The sequence below is a fragment of the Lampris incognitus genome, chromosome 19 (genome assembly GCF_029633865.1).
Source record: "Lampris incognitus isolate fLamInc1 chromosome 19, fLamInc1.hap2, whole genome shotgun sequence".
Lineage (NCBI taxonomy): Eukaryota > Metazoa > Chordata > Actinopteri > Lampriformes > Lampridae > Lampris > Lampris incognitus.
This window is the reverse complement of record NC_079229.1, coordinates 625,741-638,981: the sequence shown is the minus strand read 5'-3', so window position 1 is coordinate 638,981 and position 13,241 is coordinate 625,741.

Below are 13,241 nucleotides of genomic sequence, written 5' to 3'. Positions count from 1 at the left end.
TTAGGTTGTGATTGCTCCTCTCTCTCTCCCTTCCTCTCTCTCTCTCTGATGAAGGTGGTGTAGTAATAATAATGATTTTTAGGTTTTGATTGCTCCTCTCTCTCTCTCTGATGGAGGTGGTGTAGTAATAATAATAATGAGATTTAGGTTGTGATTGCTCCTCTCTCTCTCTACCTTTCTCTCTGATGGAGGTGGTGTAGTAGTAGTAATAATAATGAGATTTAGGTTGTGATTGCTCCTCTCTCTCTCTCTCTACCTTTCTCTCTGATGGAGGTTGTGTAGTAGTAATAATAATGAGTTTGAGGTTGTGATTGCTTCTCTCCCTGCCTTCCTCTCTCTCTCTCTCTGATGGAGGTGGTGTAGTAATAGAGTTTTAAGTCGTGACTGCTCCTCTCTCTCTTTCTCTCTCTGATGTAGGAGGTGTAGTAATTATAATAATGAGTTTTAGGTTGTGATTGCTCCTCTCTCTCTCCGTTCCTCTCTCTCTGATGGAGGAGTTGTAGTAATAATGAGTTTTAGGTTGTGATTGCTCCTCTCTCTCTGATGGAGGTGGTGTAGTAATAGTAATGAGTTTTAGGTTGTGATTGCTCCTCTCTCTCTCCCTTCCTCTCTCTCTGATGGAGGAGGTGTAGTAATAATGAGTTTTAGGTTGTGATTGCTCCTCTCTCTCTGATGGAGGTGGTGTAGTAATAGTAATGAGTTTTAGGTTGTGATTGCTCCTCTCTCTCTCTCCCTTCCTCTGTCTCTCTGATGGAGGTGGTGTAGTAATAATAATAATAATGCGTTTTAGGTTGTGATTGCTCCTCTCTCTCTGATGGAGGTGGTGTAGTAATAATAATGAGTTTTAGGTTGTGATTGCTCCTCTCTCTCTCCCTTCGTCTCTCTCTCGCTCTCTCTGATGGAGGTGGTGTGGTAATAATAATGATTTTTAGGTTGTGATTGCTCCTGTCTCTCTCCATTTCTCTCTCTCTGATGGAGGTGGTGTAGTAGTAATAATAATGAGTTTTAGGTTGTGGTTGCTCCTCTCTCTCTCTCTCTCTCTCTGATGGAGGAGGTGTAGTAATAATGAGTTTTAGGTTGTGATTGCTCCTCTCTCTCTGATGGAGGTGGTATAATAATAACGAGTTTTAGGTTGTGATTGCTCCTCTCTCTCTGATGGAGGTGGTGTAGTAATAATAATGCGTTTTAGGTTGTGATTGCTCCTTTCTCTCTCTGTGATGGAGGTGGTGTAGTAATAATAATGAGTTTTAGGTTGTGATTGCTCCTCTCTCTCTCTCTCTACCTTTCTCTCTGATGGAGGTTGTGTAGTAGTAATAATAATGAGTTTGAGGTTGTGATTGCTCCTCTCTCTCTCTCTCTACCTTTCTCTCTGATGGAGGTTGTGTAGTAGTAATAATGAGTTTGAGGTTGTGATTGCTTCTCTCCCTGCCTTCCTCTCTCTCTCTCTCTGATGGAGGTGGTGTAGTAATAGAGTTTTAAGTCGTGACTGCTCCTCTCTCTCTTTCTCTCTCTGATGTAGGAGGTGTAGTAATTATAATAATGAGTTTTAGGTTGTGATTGCTCCTCTCTCTCTCCCTTCCTCTCTCTCTGATGGAGGAGTTGTAGTAATAATGAGTTTTAGGTTTTGATTGCTCCTCTCTCTCTCATGGAGGTGGTGTAGTAATAATAATGATGAGTTTTAGGTTGTGATTGCTCCTCTCTCTCTCCCTTCCTCTCTCTCTGATGGAGGAGTTGTAGTAATAATGAGTTTTAGGTTTTGATTGCTCCTCTCTCTCTCATGGAGGTGGTGTAGTAATAATAATAATGAGTTTTAGGTTGTGATTGCTCCTCTCTCTCTCCCCATTTCTCTCTCTCTGATGGAGGTGGTGTAGTAGTAGTAATAATAATGAGTTTTAGGTTGTGATTGCTCCTCTCTCTCTGTCTCTCTACCTTCCTCTCTTTCTCTCTGATGGAGGTGGTGTAGTAGTAATAATAGTTTTAGGTTGTGATTGCTCCTCTCCCTCTCTCTCGCTCCCCCTTCCTCTCTCTCTCTGATGGAGGAGGTGTAGTAATAATAATAGAGTTTTAGGTTGTGATTGCTCCTCTCCCTCTCTCTCTCTCTGATGGAGGTGGTGTAGTAATAATGAGTTTTAGGTTGTGATTGCTCCTCTCTGTCTCTCTCTCTCTGATGTAGGGGGTGTAGTAATAATAATAATAATGAGTTTTAGGTTGTGATTGCTCCTCACTCTCTCTCTCTGATGGAGGTGGTGTAGTAGTAATAATAATAATAATGCGTTTTAGGTTGTGATTGCTCCTCTCTCTCTGATGGAGGTGGTGTAGTAATAATGAGTTTTAGGTTGTGATTGCTCCTCTCTCTCTCTCTGATGGAGGAGTTGTAGTAATAATGAGTTTTAGGTTGTGATTGCTCCTCACTCTCTCTCTCTGATGGAGGTGGTGTAGTAGTAATAATAATAATGCGTTTTAGGTTGTGATTGCTCCTCTCTCTCTGATGGAGGTGGTGTAGTAATAATGAGTTTTAGGTTGTGATTGCTCCTCTCTCTCTCTCTGATGGAGGAGTTGTAGTAATAATGAGTTTTAGGTTTTGATTGCTCCTCTCTCTGTCTGATGGAGGAGTTGTAGTAATAATGGGTTTTAGGTTGTGATTGCTCCTCACTCTCTCTCTCTCTCTCTCTCTGATGGAGGTGGTATAGTAATGAGTTTTAGGTTGTGATTGCTCCTCTCTCTCTCTCCCTTCCTCTCTCTCTCTCTGATGGAGGTGGTGTAGTAATAATAATAATGATGAGTTTTAGGTTGTGATTGCTCCTTTCTCTCTCTCTGATGGAGGTGGTGTAGTAATGAGTTTTAGGTTGTGATTGCTCCTCTCTCTCTCTGATGGAGGTGGTGTAGTAATAATAATAATGAGTTTTAGGTTGTGATTGCTCCTCTCTCTCTCTCTCCCCCTTCCTCTCTCTCTCTCTGATGGAGTAGGTGTAGTAATAATAATGAGTTTTCGGTTGTGATTGCTCCTCTCTCTCTGATGGAGGTGGTGTAGTAATAATAATAATGAGTTTTAGGTTGTGATTGGTCCTCACTCTCTGATGGAGGTGGTGTAGTAATAATAATAATGAGTTTTAGGTTGTGATTGTTCCTTTCTCTCCCTCTGATGGAGGTGGTGTAGAAGTAATAATAATGAGTTTTAGGTTGTGATTGCTACTCTCTCTGATGGAGGTGGTGTAGTAATAATAATGAGTTTTAGGTTGTGATTGCTCCTCTCTCTCTGATGGAGGTGGTGTAGTAATAATAATAATAATGAGTTTTAGGTTGTGATTGGTCCTCTCTCTCTGATGGAGGTGGTGTAGTAATAATAATAATGAGTTTTAGGTTGTGATTGTTCCTTTCTCTCCCTCTGATGGAGGTGGTGTAGTAGTAATAATAATGAGTTTTAGGTTATGATTGCTCCTCTCCCTCCCTTCCTCTCTCTCTCTCTCTGATGGAGGTGGTGTAGTAATAATAATGAGTTTTAGGTTGTGATTGCTCCTCTCTCTCTCCCTTCCTCTCTCTCTCTCTGATCGAGGTGGTGTAGTAGTAATAATAATAATGCGTTTTAGATTGTGATTGCTCCTCTCTCTCTCTGATGGAGGAGTTGTAATAATGAGTTTTAGGTTGTGTTATCTCCTCACTCTCTCTCTCTGTCTCTCTCTGATGGAGTTGGTATAGTAATGAGTTTTAGGTTGTGATTGCTCCTTTCTCTCTCTCTGATGGAGGTGGTGTAGTAATAATAATGAGTTTTAGGTTTTGATTGCTCCTCTCTCTCTCTCTGATGGAGGTGGTGTAGTAATAATAATAATAATAATAATGATGAGTTTTAGGTTGTGATTGCTCCTCTCTCTCTCTCTCTCCCCCTTCCTCTCTCTCTCTCTGATGGAGTAGGTGTAGTAATAATAATGAGTTTTAGGTTGTGATTGGTCCTCTCTCTCTGATGGAGGTGGTGTAGTAATAATGAGTTTTAGGTTGTGATTGTTCCTTTCTCTCCCTCTGATGGAGGTGGTGTAGTAGTAATAATAATGAGTTTTAGGTTGTGATTGCTCCTCTCTCTCTCTCCCTTCCTCTCTCTCTGATGGAGGAGTTGTAGTAATAATGAGTTTTAGGTTGTGATTGCTCCTCTCTCTCTGATGGAGGTGGAGTAGTAATAATGAGATTTAGGTTGTGATTGCTCCTCACTCTCTCTCTCTCTCTCTCTGATGGAGGTGGTGTAGTAATAATAATGAGTTTTAGGTTGTGATTGCTTCTCTCTCTCTCTCTCCCCCTTCCTCTCTCTTCCTCTGATGGAGGTGGTGTAGTAATAATGAGTTTTAGGTTGTGATTGCTCCTCTCTCTCTCTCTGATGGAGGTGGTGTAGTAGTAGTAATAATGAGTTTTAGGTTGTGATTGCTCCTCTCTCTCTCCCTTCCTCTCTCTCTCTCTGATGGAGGTGGTGTAGTAATAATAATAATGAGTTTTAGGTTGTGATTGCTCCTCTCCATCTCTCTCTCCCTCCCTTTCTCTCTCTCTCTCTGATGGAGGTGGTGTAGTAATAATGAGTTTTAGGTTGTGATTGCGCCTCTCTCTCTGATGGAGGTGGTGTAGTAATAATGAGTTTTAGGTTGTGATTGCTCCTCACTCTCTCTCTCTCTCTCGCTGATGGAGGTGGTGTAGTAATAATAATAATAATGCGTTTTAGGTTGTGATTGCTCCTCTCTCTCTGATGGAGGTGGTGTAGTAATAATAATGCGTTTTAGGTTGTGATTGCTCCTCTCTCTCTGATGGAGGTGGTGTAGTAATAATAATGAGTTTTAGGTTGTGATTGCTCCTTTCTCTCCCTCTGATGGAGGTGGTGTAGTAGTAATAATAATAATGAGTTTTAGGTTGTGATTGCTCCTCTCTCTCTCTCTCTCTGATGGAGGTGGTGTAGTAATAATAATAATGAGTTTTAGGTTGTGATTGCTCCTCTCTCTCTCTACCTTCCTCTCTTTCTCTGATGGAGGTGGTGTAGTAGTAGTAGTAATAATGAGTTTTAGGTTGTGATTGCTCCTCTCTCTCTCTCCCCCTTCCTCTCTCTCTCTGATGGAGGAGGTGTAGTAATAATAATGAGTTTTAGGTTGTGATTGCTCCTCTCTCTCTGATGGAGGTGGTGTAGTAATAATAATGAGTTTTAGGTTGTGATTGCTCCTCTCTCTGTGACGGAGGTGGTGTAGTAATAATAATAATGAGTTTTAGGTTGTGATTGCTCCTCTCTCTACCTTCCTCTCTCTTTCTCTGATGGAGGTGGTGTAGTAGTAGTAATAATAATGAGTTTTAGGTTGTGATTGCTCCGCTCTCTCTCTCCCCCTTCCTCTCTCTCTCTCTGATGGAGGAGGCGTAGTAATAATGAGTTTTAGGTTGTGATTGCTCCTCTCTGTCTGATGGAGGTGGTGTAGTAATAATAATGCGTTTTAGGTTGTGATTGCTTCTCTCTCTCTCTCTCTCTCTCTGATGGAGGTGATGTAGTAGTAATAATAATGAGTTTTAGGTTGTGATTGCTCCTCTCTCTCTGATGGAGGTGGTGTAGTAATAATGAGTTTTAGGTTGTGATTTCTCCTCACTCTCTCTCTCTCTCTCTCTGATGGAGGTGGTGTAGTAATAATAATGAATTTTAGGTTTTGATTGCTCCTCTCTCTCTGATGGAGGTGGTGTAGTAATAATAATAGTAATGAGTTTTAGGTTGTGATTGCTCCTCTCTCTCTCTCTCTGATGGAGGTATTGTAGTAGTAGTATTAATAATGAGTTTTAGGTTGTGATTGCTCCTCTCTCTCTCTCTCTCTCTGATGGAGGTGGTGTAGTAGTAGAAATAATAATGAGTTTTATTTTAGGTTGTGATTGCTCCTCTCTCTCTCTCTCTCTCTCCACTGCATGCGGGAAGGTTGGGTACGTCAGCGTGAGTCAGGGCGTTGAATGAGCTTGTGTTTTTTGGATTAATTCACTTGTTGTCTACTGCTTTCACTTTTCTTTTCTTCTCTACATGGTGAGGTGAGGGAAGTTTAATTTTACTTCGTTGTTGGAAAGTGACCGGAGTAGCTGGTGGGAGTTTGGTGGTGTGCAGTATGGCGTCCCTCCCCTGTCTATCAGACACGGGGTTAGAGTCGTGGTCGACCCGTGATACACTGTGGAACAGGTTCTGCTGGCTGCAGGAGAACAGGTCGGCTATGAGAACATCACCTATGGCCCTCGGTTGAACAAAGCCGTGGTGGCTTTTCTCCGAGAGGAGCGTTTAGTCCACCTGTTGGTGGAGAGAGGCCTGGTGCTAGACGATTTGTTTGTAGCCGTCTCCATTGTTTGTGCCGTCGACACGTTACACCGTGTCAGGCGTACCTCCGTTTATCCCGAAAGAGCTCATTGAGAAAGAACTGGGTCGTTTCGGGAAGTTTGCTGGCGGGTTCAGAACAGTCCGTCTGGGTTGTTGCGACGCCAGACTGCAGCATGTTACCTCCCTGCGGAGACAGGCCTTCATGTATTTAAATGATCCCTCAGAACATCTACAAGTGTCATTTAAGGTCAAATACGAACATGGCTTCTACACTTTGTACGCGAGTTCTGGCAGCATGAAGTGTTTTGAGTGCGGCGATGTCGGCCACAAACGCTCATCCTGCCCGCACAGGGAGCCCACAGCGGGCAGCAGTACAGGCGAGCCGCCGCCAGGAGGCGCCGCTGAGGGAGGTAGCCCGCAAACGGCGCGGCAGGATGGCAGGAGATACCGTAACCGGTGATCCGCAACCTGGTACGGAAGGAAATGTAACAACTGAGCAGGACAGCAATACTGTAAATGATGGTAATCTGAGTGGTACTGAAGCACAGGATGCGGATGTAAGCAGAGACGGAGGACGGACAGAACCAGCGGGAGACAGTCACCCAGCCGAGGCTGAGAGTCAGGTCTCTGCAACAGGTGAGTCACACTGTGAAAACGCTGGAAATGAAGATGAGGACATGTTAGAGGATGATGGCCTATCTCAGTTTGCTGATATTGTGTCGCAAGGTGATCAGCAGTCATACTCATTGAAAGAGATTAATGATTTACTTGACGAAACCTATGGCAGACAGTCTGTGGATGTATCAGATTTCTTCTCGGATGTGGACAGGTTTGTTAGTTCTGTTATGAAAATTAGAAAAACAGCTGGATATGAAGAGCTCAGTAAGAAGATTCTGACGAAACTCAGGAAAGAAAAGTGAGGAAAGGTCCCTTTACATGTACAAAACTGAAATATATGTGATACACAAAAGGTGTTTTTTTTTTCTCTCTTGGAAAAGTTTCCACTGTCTTATCCTTCCTTTTCTCTCTTTTTAATGGACGGTTTGCGAGTAGGGAGTCTAAATATTAACGGAGGAGGGGATAGAGTTAAGCGAGGTGTGGTAGCTGAGCTGATTAGAGCTAAGAACATAGATGTGCTCTTCCTACAGGAAACCCACAGCTCTGCAGACAACGAGATAGTGGGGTTATGAGTTGGGCAGGCCAGGTTTTTTTGAGCCATGGTACCAACTTTAGTGCAGGTGTAGCTGTTCTCGCAGCGCCTCCTTTTAACAAATGTTTTGACATGTGAAGTGGAGCAGGGCAGAATCCAGGTAATTCAGGCAACAATCCGAGAAATACCCTTTGTGTTTATAAATGTGTATGCTTATAATACAGGCACTGATCGTTTGAGATTGTTTAGCAAACTGAGGGATAAACTCAAACAATTTAATAGTGGCTCAATCATAGTGGTGGGAGGAGACTGGAATTGCACTACACACCCTACAGTTGACAGAAACTCAGAAGAGCCCCATCCACCGTCACCTTCTTTTCTGTCCACTGTGGTGGCAGAAAACGACCTTACGGATGTCTGGAGGACACTTAATCCAACAGCTAGGCAGTACACATGGGTAAAAGCTGCGCAGGGTAGTGTGAGGGCAGCCAGGTTGGACAGGATTTACCTCAATCAAACATACAACAACAGGTTGATTAAGTCCACGATATCACCTGTGGGATTTTCAGATGACCATTTAGTAGTGGCAGATTTTTCTTTACAAGTTCAATTTCGACACTGTTCCTACTGGCACTTCGATGTGCAGGTAACACATGATAAAGCCTTCTGTCAGTTCTTCTCTGACTTCTGGAGTCATTGGAGGCTGAGGAGGAAGGATTTTGAGAGCTTAGCTCGATGGTGGGAGGTAGGAAAAACACAAATTAGGATTTTATGTCAGCAATACAAACAACACACTCTCGGTGTGGAGAAACTTTGTCTTGACGAATTAGAAAGAGAAATTAGGATATTAGAAGGCGAAGTAATTATTGGACATGATGGTAACAGCAGCACTTGGAAAAGTAGGAGGAAGGCTTTAGGTAGGTTCCTACATGAGAGAGCAAAGGGTGCTTTAATCAGAACCCGAATTGCCATCATCAAAGACATAGATGCTCCAACTTTTTTTTCTTTAAACTCGAGAGGAAAATTAGAAAGAACAATGTGATGATGCACCTCAAACTTCCCAGTGGGACAATTACAACTGATCCATCAGCGATGAGGAAGTTGGCCATAGACTTCTACAGCAGCCTGTTCAGTGCGGAGACCTGTGACTCTGGCTGTGTGGGGGAGATACTGGAGGGACTGCCTCAGCTGGGTGAAACACAGGTGACTTCGCTGGAGTCCCCCATCTCCTTTGATGAGATATCTGTGGCGGTTAAGCAGCTCAGCTGTGGCAAAGCCTCTGGAGTTGATGGACTTCCTTCAGAGTTCTACAATACGTTCTGGACTCTAATTGGACGAGACTTACACAATGTTTTTAAAGAATGTTTGAACTCTGGAACTCTACCTTTGAGTTGTAAATGGGCTGTCCTGACACTGCTACCAAAAAAGGGAGATCTTGGCCTACTGAAAAACTGGAGGCCAGTTTCATTGTTGTGTATTGACTATAAGATCATTACAAAATGTCTTTCAAATAGACTCAAACAGTGTATGGACACGGTTGTACATTACAGCCAGATGTACTGTGTTCCTGACCGTACAATTAAGGATAATATTTTTTTGATACGCAACATTATTGCCATATCTAAGCTCCAGGAGCTGGATGTTGGCCTGCTTTCCTTAGATCAAGAGAAGGCTTTTGACAGGATAGATCATTGCTATCTGTTCAAAACACTTAAAGGTTTTGGTTTTGGGGATAAATTTGTTAACTGGATCAAGTTGTTGTATTCTGGAGCCAGTGTTCTGTTGAAGGTAGGAGGTGGACCCAGCCGACCTGTCTCTGTTAAGAGAGGTATAAGACAGGGTTGTCCCTTATCTGGGATGCTGTACTCCCTGCCCATTGAACCACTTTTATTTCAGCTCAGGCAGGGGCTCCCAGGGCTAACCTTTTCAGGGAAGATCACCACTGCAGTTAGCTTATCAGCATACGCTGACAATGTCACGGTTTTCATAACAACCCAAAACGATGTACAATTTCTCAAGCAGAAATTGGTCAAAATCCGAGGGTCTCTTGCTGGGGGAGTGGAGTAATAGAGAAAAGCCGACATTACCAGCGGGGCTGCAGTGGAATACAGAAGGGATAAAATGCCTAGGTGTCTTTCTAGGCAGTGACCGCTTCCTGAGCAAAAACTGGGAGGGTTTAACTGAAAAGGTCAGTGCCCGATTGTCTAGATGGACTTGGATCCAGCCTCAGTTGTCCTATAGGGGGAGAGTCTTGATTGTTAATAACTTGATTGCCTCGATGTTCTGGCACTGGTTTACAGTTGTAGAACCTCCGGACATGCTCATACGGGAAGTACAGAAGACGCTGGTGGACTTCTTCTGGGGAGGCTTTCACTGGACCAAGTCTGCTGGACTGTTCCTACCAGTGCTAGAAGGAGGCCAGGGCCTGATTGACCTCCGCAGTCGCATTATGGCCTTTCGCCTTCAAACTGTGCAGCGCCTTTTATACCATGACCAGCGACTTTGGAGTGAAACAGCGTCTGTGTTGCTTCGGAGGGTCATGAACCTGAACTATGACAAGCACCTGTTCCTTCTGGACCTGGCTGGCATGGATTTCACGACAACACCCTTATATCAATCTGTTCTCTGCGCTTGGGGAACGGTCTTGCGCACCAAAAGGGACTACTCCCAGCTCTATGGCAATGTAGGGGAGGAACCACTGTTCCATAACCCACTGATACACTGCAGGATGCTCAGCTCCATAAGTGTACAGAGATCCCTCATAAGAGCTGGACTTACGAAATTAGCGTGTCTCAGATCAGGAGGACAGTGGAAGACGGCGGGCATTTTGAACAAAGAGACTGGCTTTAAATCTCTTCGTTTGATGGAGAGATTGTTGGGAGAAGTGATCAGTGCACTTCCTGGCTTCTTCAGGGAGGCACTAGGAGCGGAGTGTGGAGAGGATCAGCCAGCTATGCTGCCTGTCTTTCCATATCTGTCAGTCCATGTGGCAGTGGAGGAGCAGGAAGAAGTGAAGGGGGCCATTCTGTCCTTCAAAACGCCAGAACTACATGACCTCTCAAGTACATCACAGAAGGCCTTGTATGCAGTCACTGTAAAGGTACTCAACAGAACATCACTAGCCGGCATGCAGGAGTCGAGGTGGTTGAGTTTGTTGGCACCAGGCTCATCCCCCAGGGGCAGCTGGAGGTCCCTGTACAACCCCCCCCCCCCATTGAGAAATGCACTGCGGATCTACAGTGGAGGGTGGTACACGGGGCTGTGGCTACGAACAGGCATGTGGCACACATTGATCCCAGGGTAGGGAGTCAATGCTCCTTCTGCAATGATGAGGAAACCCTACAGCACTTATGGCTTAGATGTCCCAGGTTGGGCCCTCTTTTCTCTGTACTGCAGCAGTGGCTCAGAGGTTTAGGAGAGGTTCTTGCAGACAGCCTGTTTGTCTTTGGTCCGAGGTACATGGCAGCACAGTGCAGACATGTCACCTTGGTTAATTTTTTGATAGGACAGGCGAAAATGAGCATTTGGCTTAGCAGACGGAACAAGATGAAAGGCACAGGGTCCACAGACGCCATGCTCATGTTCAGGGGTCTAGTGGCTGCTCGGCTGAAAATAGAGTTCATGTTTTTCAAACTTAGTTCAAACCTGGAAGGATTTGTATATATTTGGGGACATGGGGATGTGCTGTGCACAGTGGAAGACCAAGTGCTTCTTCTTAATCTTTGAAAATAGGTGGAAGGTGTATCCTTTTGTTTTCACTGTGTATGGCAATTGTTGTGGTTTTCCACTATGTATATGAGTTTTTGTGTTGATGTGACTGAAGAATTGGAACATTAAAGGCTTGGTTAAAGGTCAAAGGTCCCCCCCCCCCCTTCCTCTCTCTGATGGAGGTGGTGTAGTAGTAATAATAATGAGTTTGAGGTTGTGATTGCTCCTCTCTCGCCGTCTCTCTCTGATGGAGGAGGTGTAGTAATAATAATAATAACAATGATAATGAGTTTTAGGCTGTGATTGCTCCTGCCTGGCTGTCATTCATCACCCAGAGTCCCGTGTGTGGAGCCACCTGTTCCTGAGTGTCCTTCACAATACTCTGTCTGTCACTACAATGGAATTAATCATGCACACGCACACACACAGACACACGCACTCACACATACGCGCACTCGCACACAGTCCCAGACCCATAGGGATGGACATTCCTGGTCTTGGTCTCAATACAAGTGTAGGCAGGGTTCCAAGAGAGGACCGGCACACATCTCCGTCTCCTACAGAGGAAGGAGACGGGGTTTTAGTTGGGCTGTTTGTCCATATCCACAGTGGTCCGTCCATCCATCCATCCAAACCACTTATCCTGCTATCAGGGTCACGGGCATGCTGGAGCCTATCCCAGCAGCCATTGGGCTGCAGGCGGGGAGACACCCTGGACAGGCTGTCAGACCATCAATCAAGTTGCATTTTATCACAGGGCCGACACACACACACACACACACACACACACACCTAGGGACAATGTAGTAGGGCAAAGTCACCTGACCTACATGTGTTTGGACTGTGGGAGGAAACCAGAGCCCCTGGAGGAAACCCACGCAGACACGGGGAGAACATGCAAACTCCACACAGAGGACGACCCGGGGCAACCCCAAGGTTGGACTACCCCGAGGCTCGAACCCAGAACCTTCTTGCTGTGAGGAGACCACACTATCCACTGCCCACTGTGCCGCCCTGTCAACAGTGACCGGTACCTACCAGAGCCAGTGACCGGCTCTACTTGACGCATGGCACCTCAACAACATGGTATGGTGGTGCACACCGCTGTACCCCACCTGCCCTGACTCAGCCCTACTGTCCCAGAAATCAGCACAACTCTGTCTTGTCCTGGTCCCTCAATGTGTGTTTGCTCTGCTGGGAGGCTGTCAGGTGTACAAATAATGGTGGCATGAAGGTCAGCGCCTGGATAAAGACGTTTTCCACGCCCTGTGACACACACCTGCCTCACACACGGCGGCTGTGGCGAGCCACGGCTACACCGTCTCACGAGGCTGCCATTACGAGCTGATGCAGGTGAGGTTCAGGGATGCTCCATCCTTCAGGGATGCTCCTTTCCTCAGATGGTTTTACAGCACACGACTTCACATCTGGTAAAACGATGTAGAGGGTGTGACACAGCCTATCAGTGGTTTAATAGAGACGGTGTTGGTATAAGCATATACAAAAGGAAATACATGCACACATTTGAGCACATACAACTAACACACACACACACATAACGCATGCACAGAGATCACCAGAGACCTCTTCGTGTCATAAAGAGAGATGAGTGAAAGGCCACCCAGTATATAAAAAAGCAATATTGAGAAAAGAGAGGGAACCCCCATCGGACTACGTGGTGTATCATCTATCTGCGAGGCTGGCCGGTCCAGATTCTAGGCCTACAGTTGGAGGGAGAGCGAGCCCTAAAATCAATTCATAGATCTCGTGTGTGCTATTATATGTGAAGGGAGTCCATAACCTTGACGTTCTCCTGCATACTGCATAAAGAAGACAATCAACCACAGCCAGGAAGAGACGGGACACTTCGCAGGAGGCCCGTTCCCTGTCCACTTACATAATGATAATGTGATTACAAAGACTGGGTCAGGCCTGCAGCCGGGCTGCAGCTAGGACATATCACTAATGATGGCTGGTAATGTGATTACAAAGACCGGGTCAGGCCTGCAGCCGAGCTGCAGCTAGGGCATAGCACTAATGATGGCTGGTTATGTGATTACAAAGACCGGGTCAGGCCTGCAG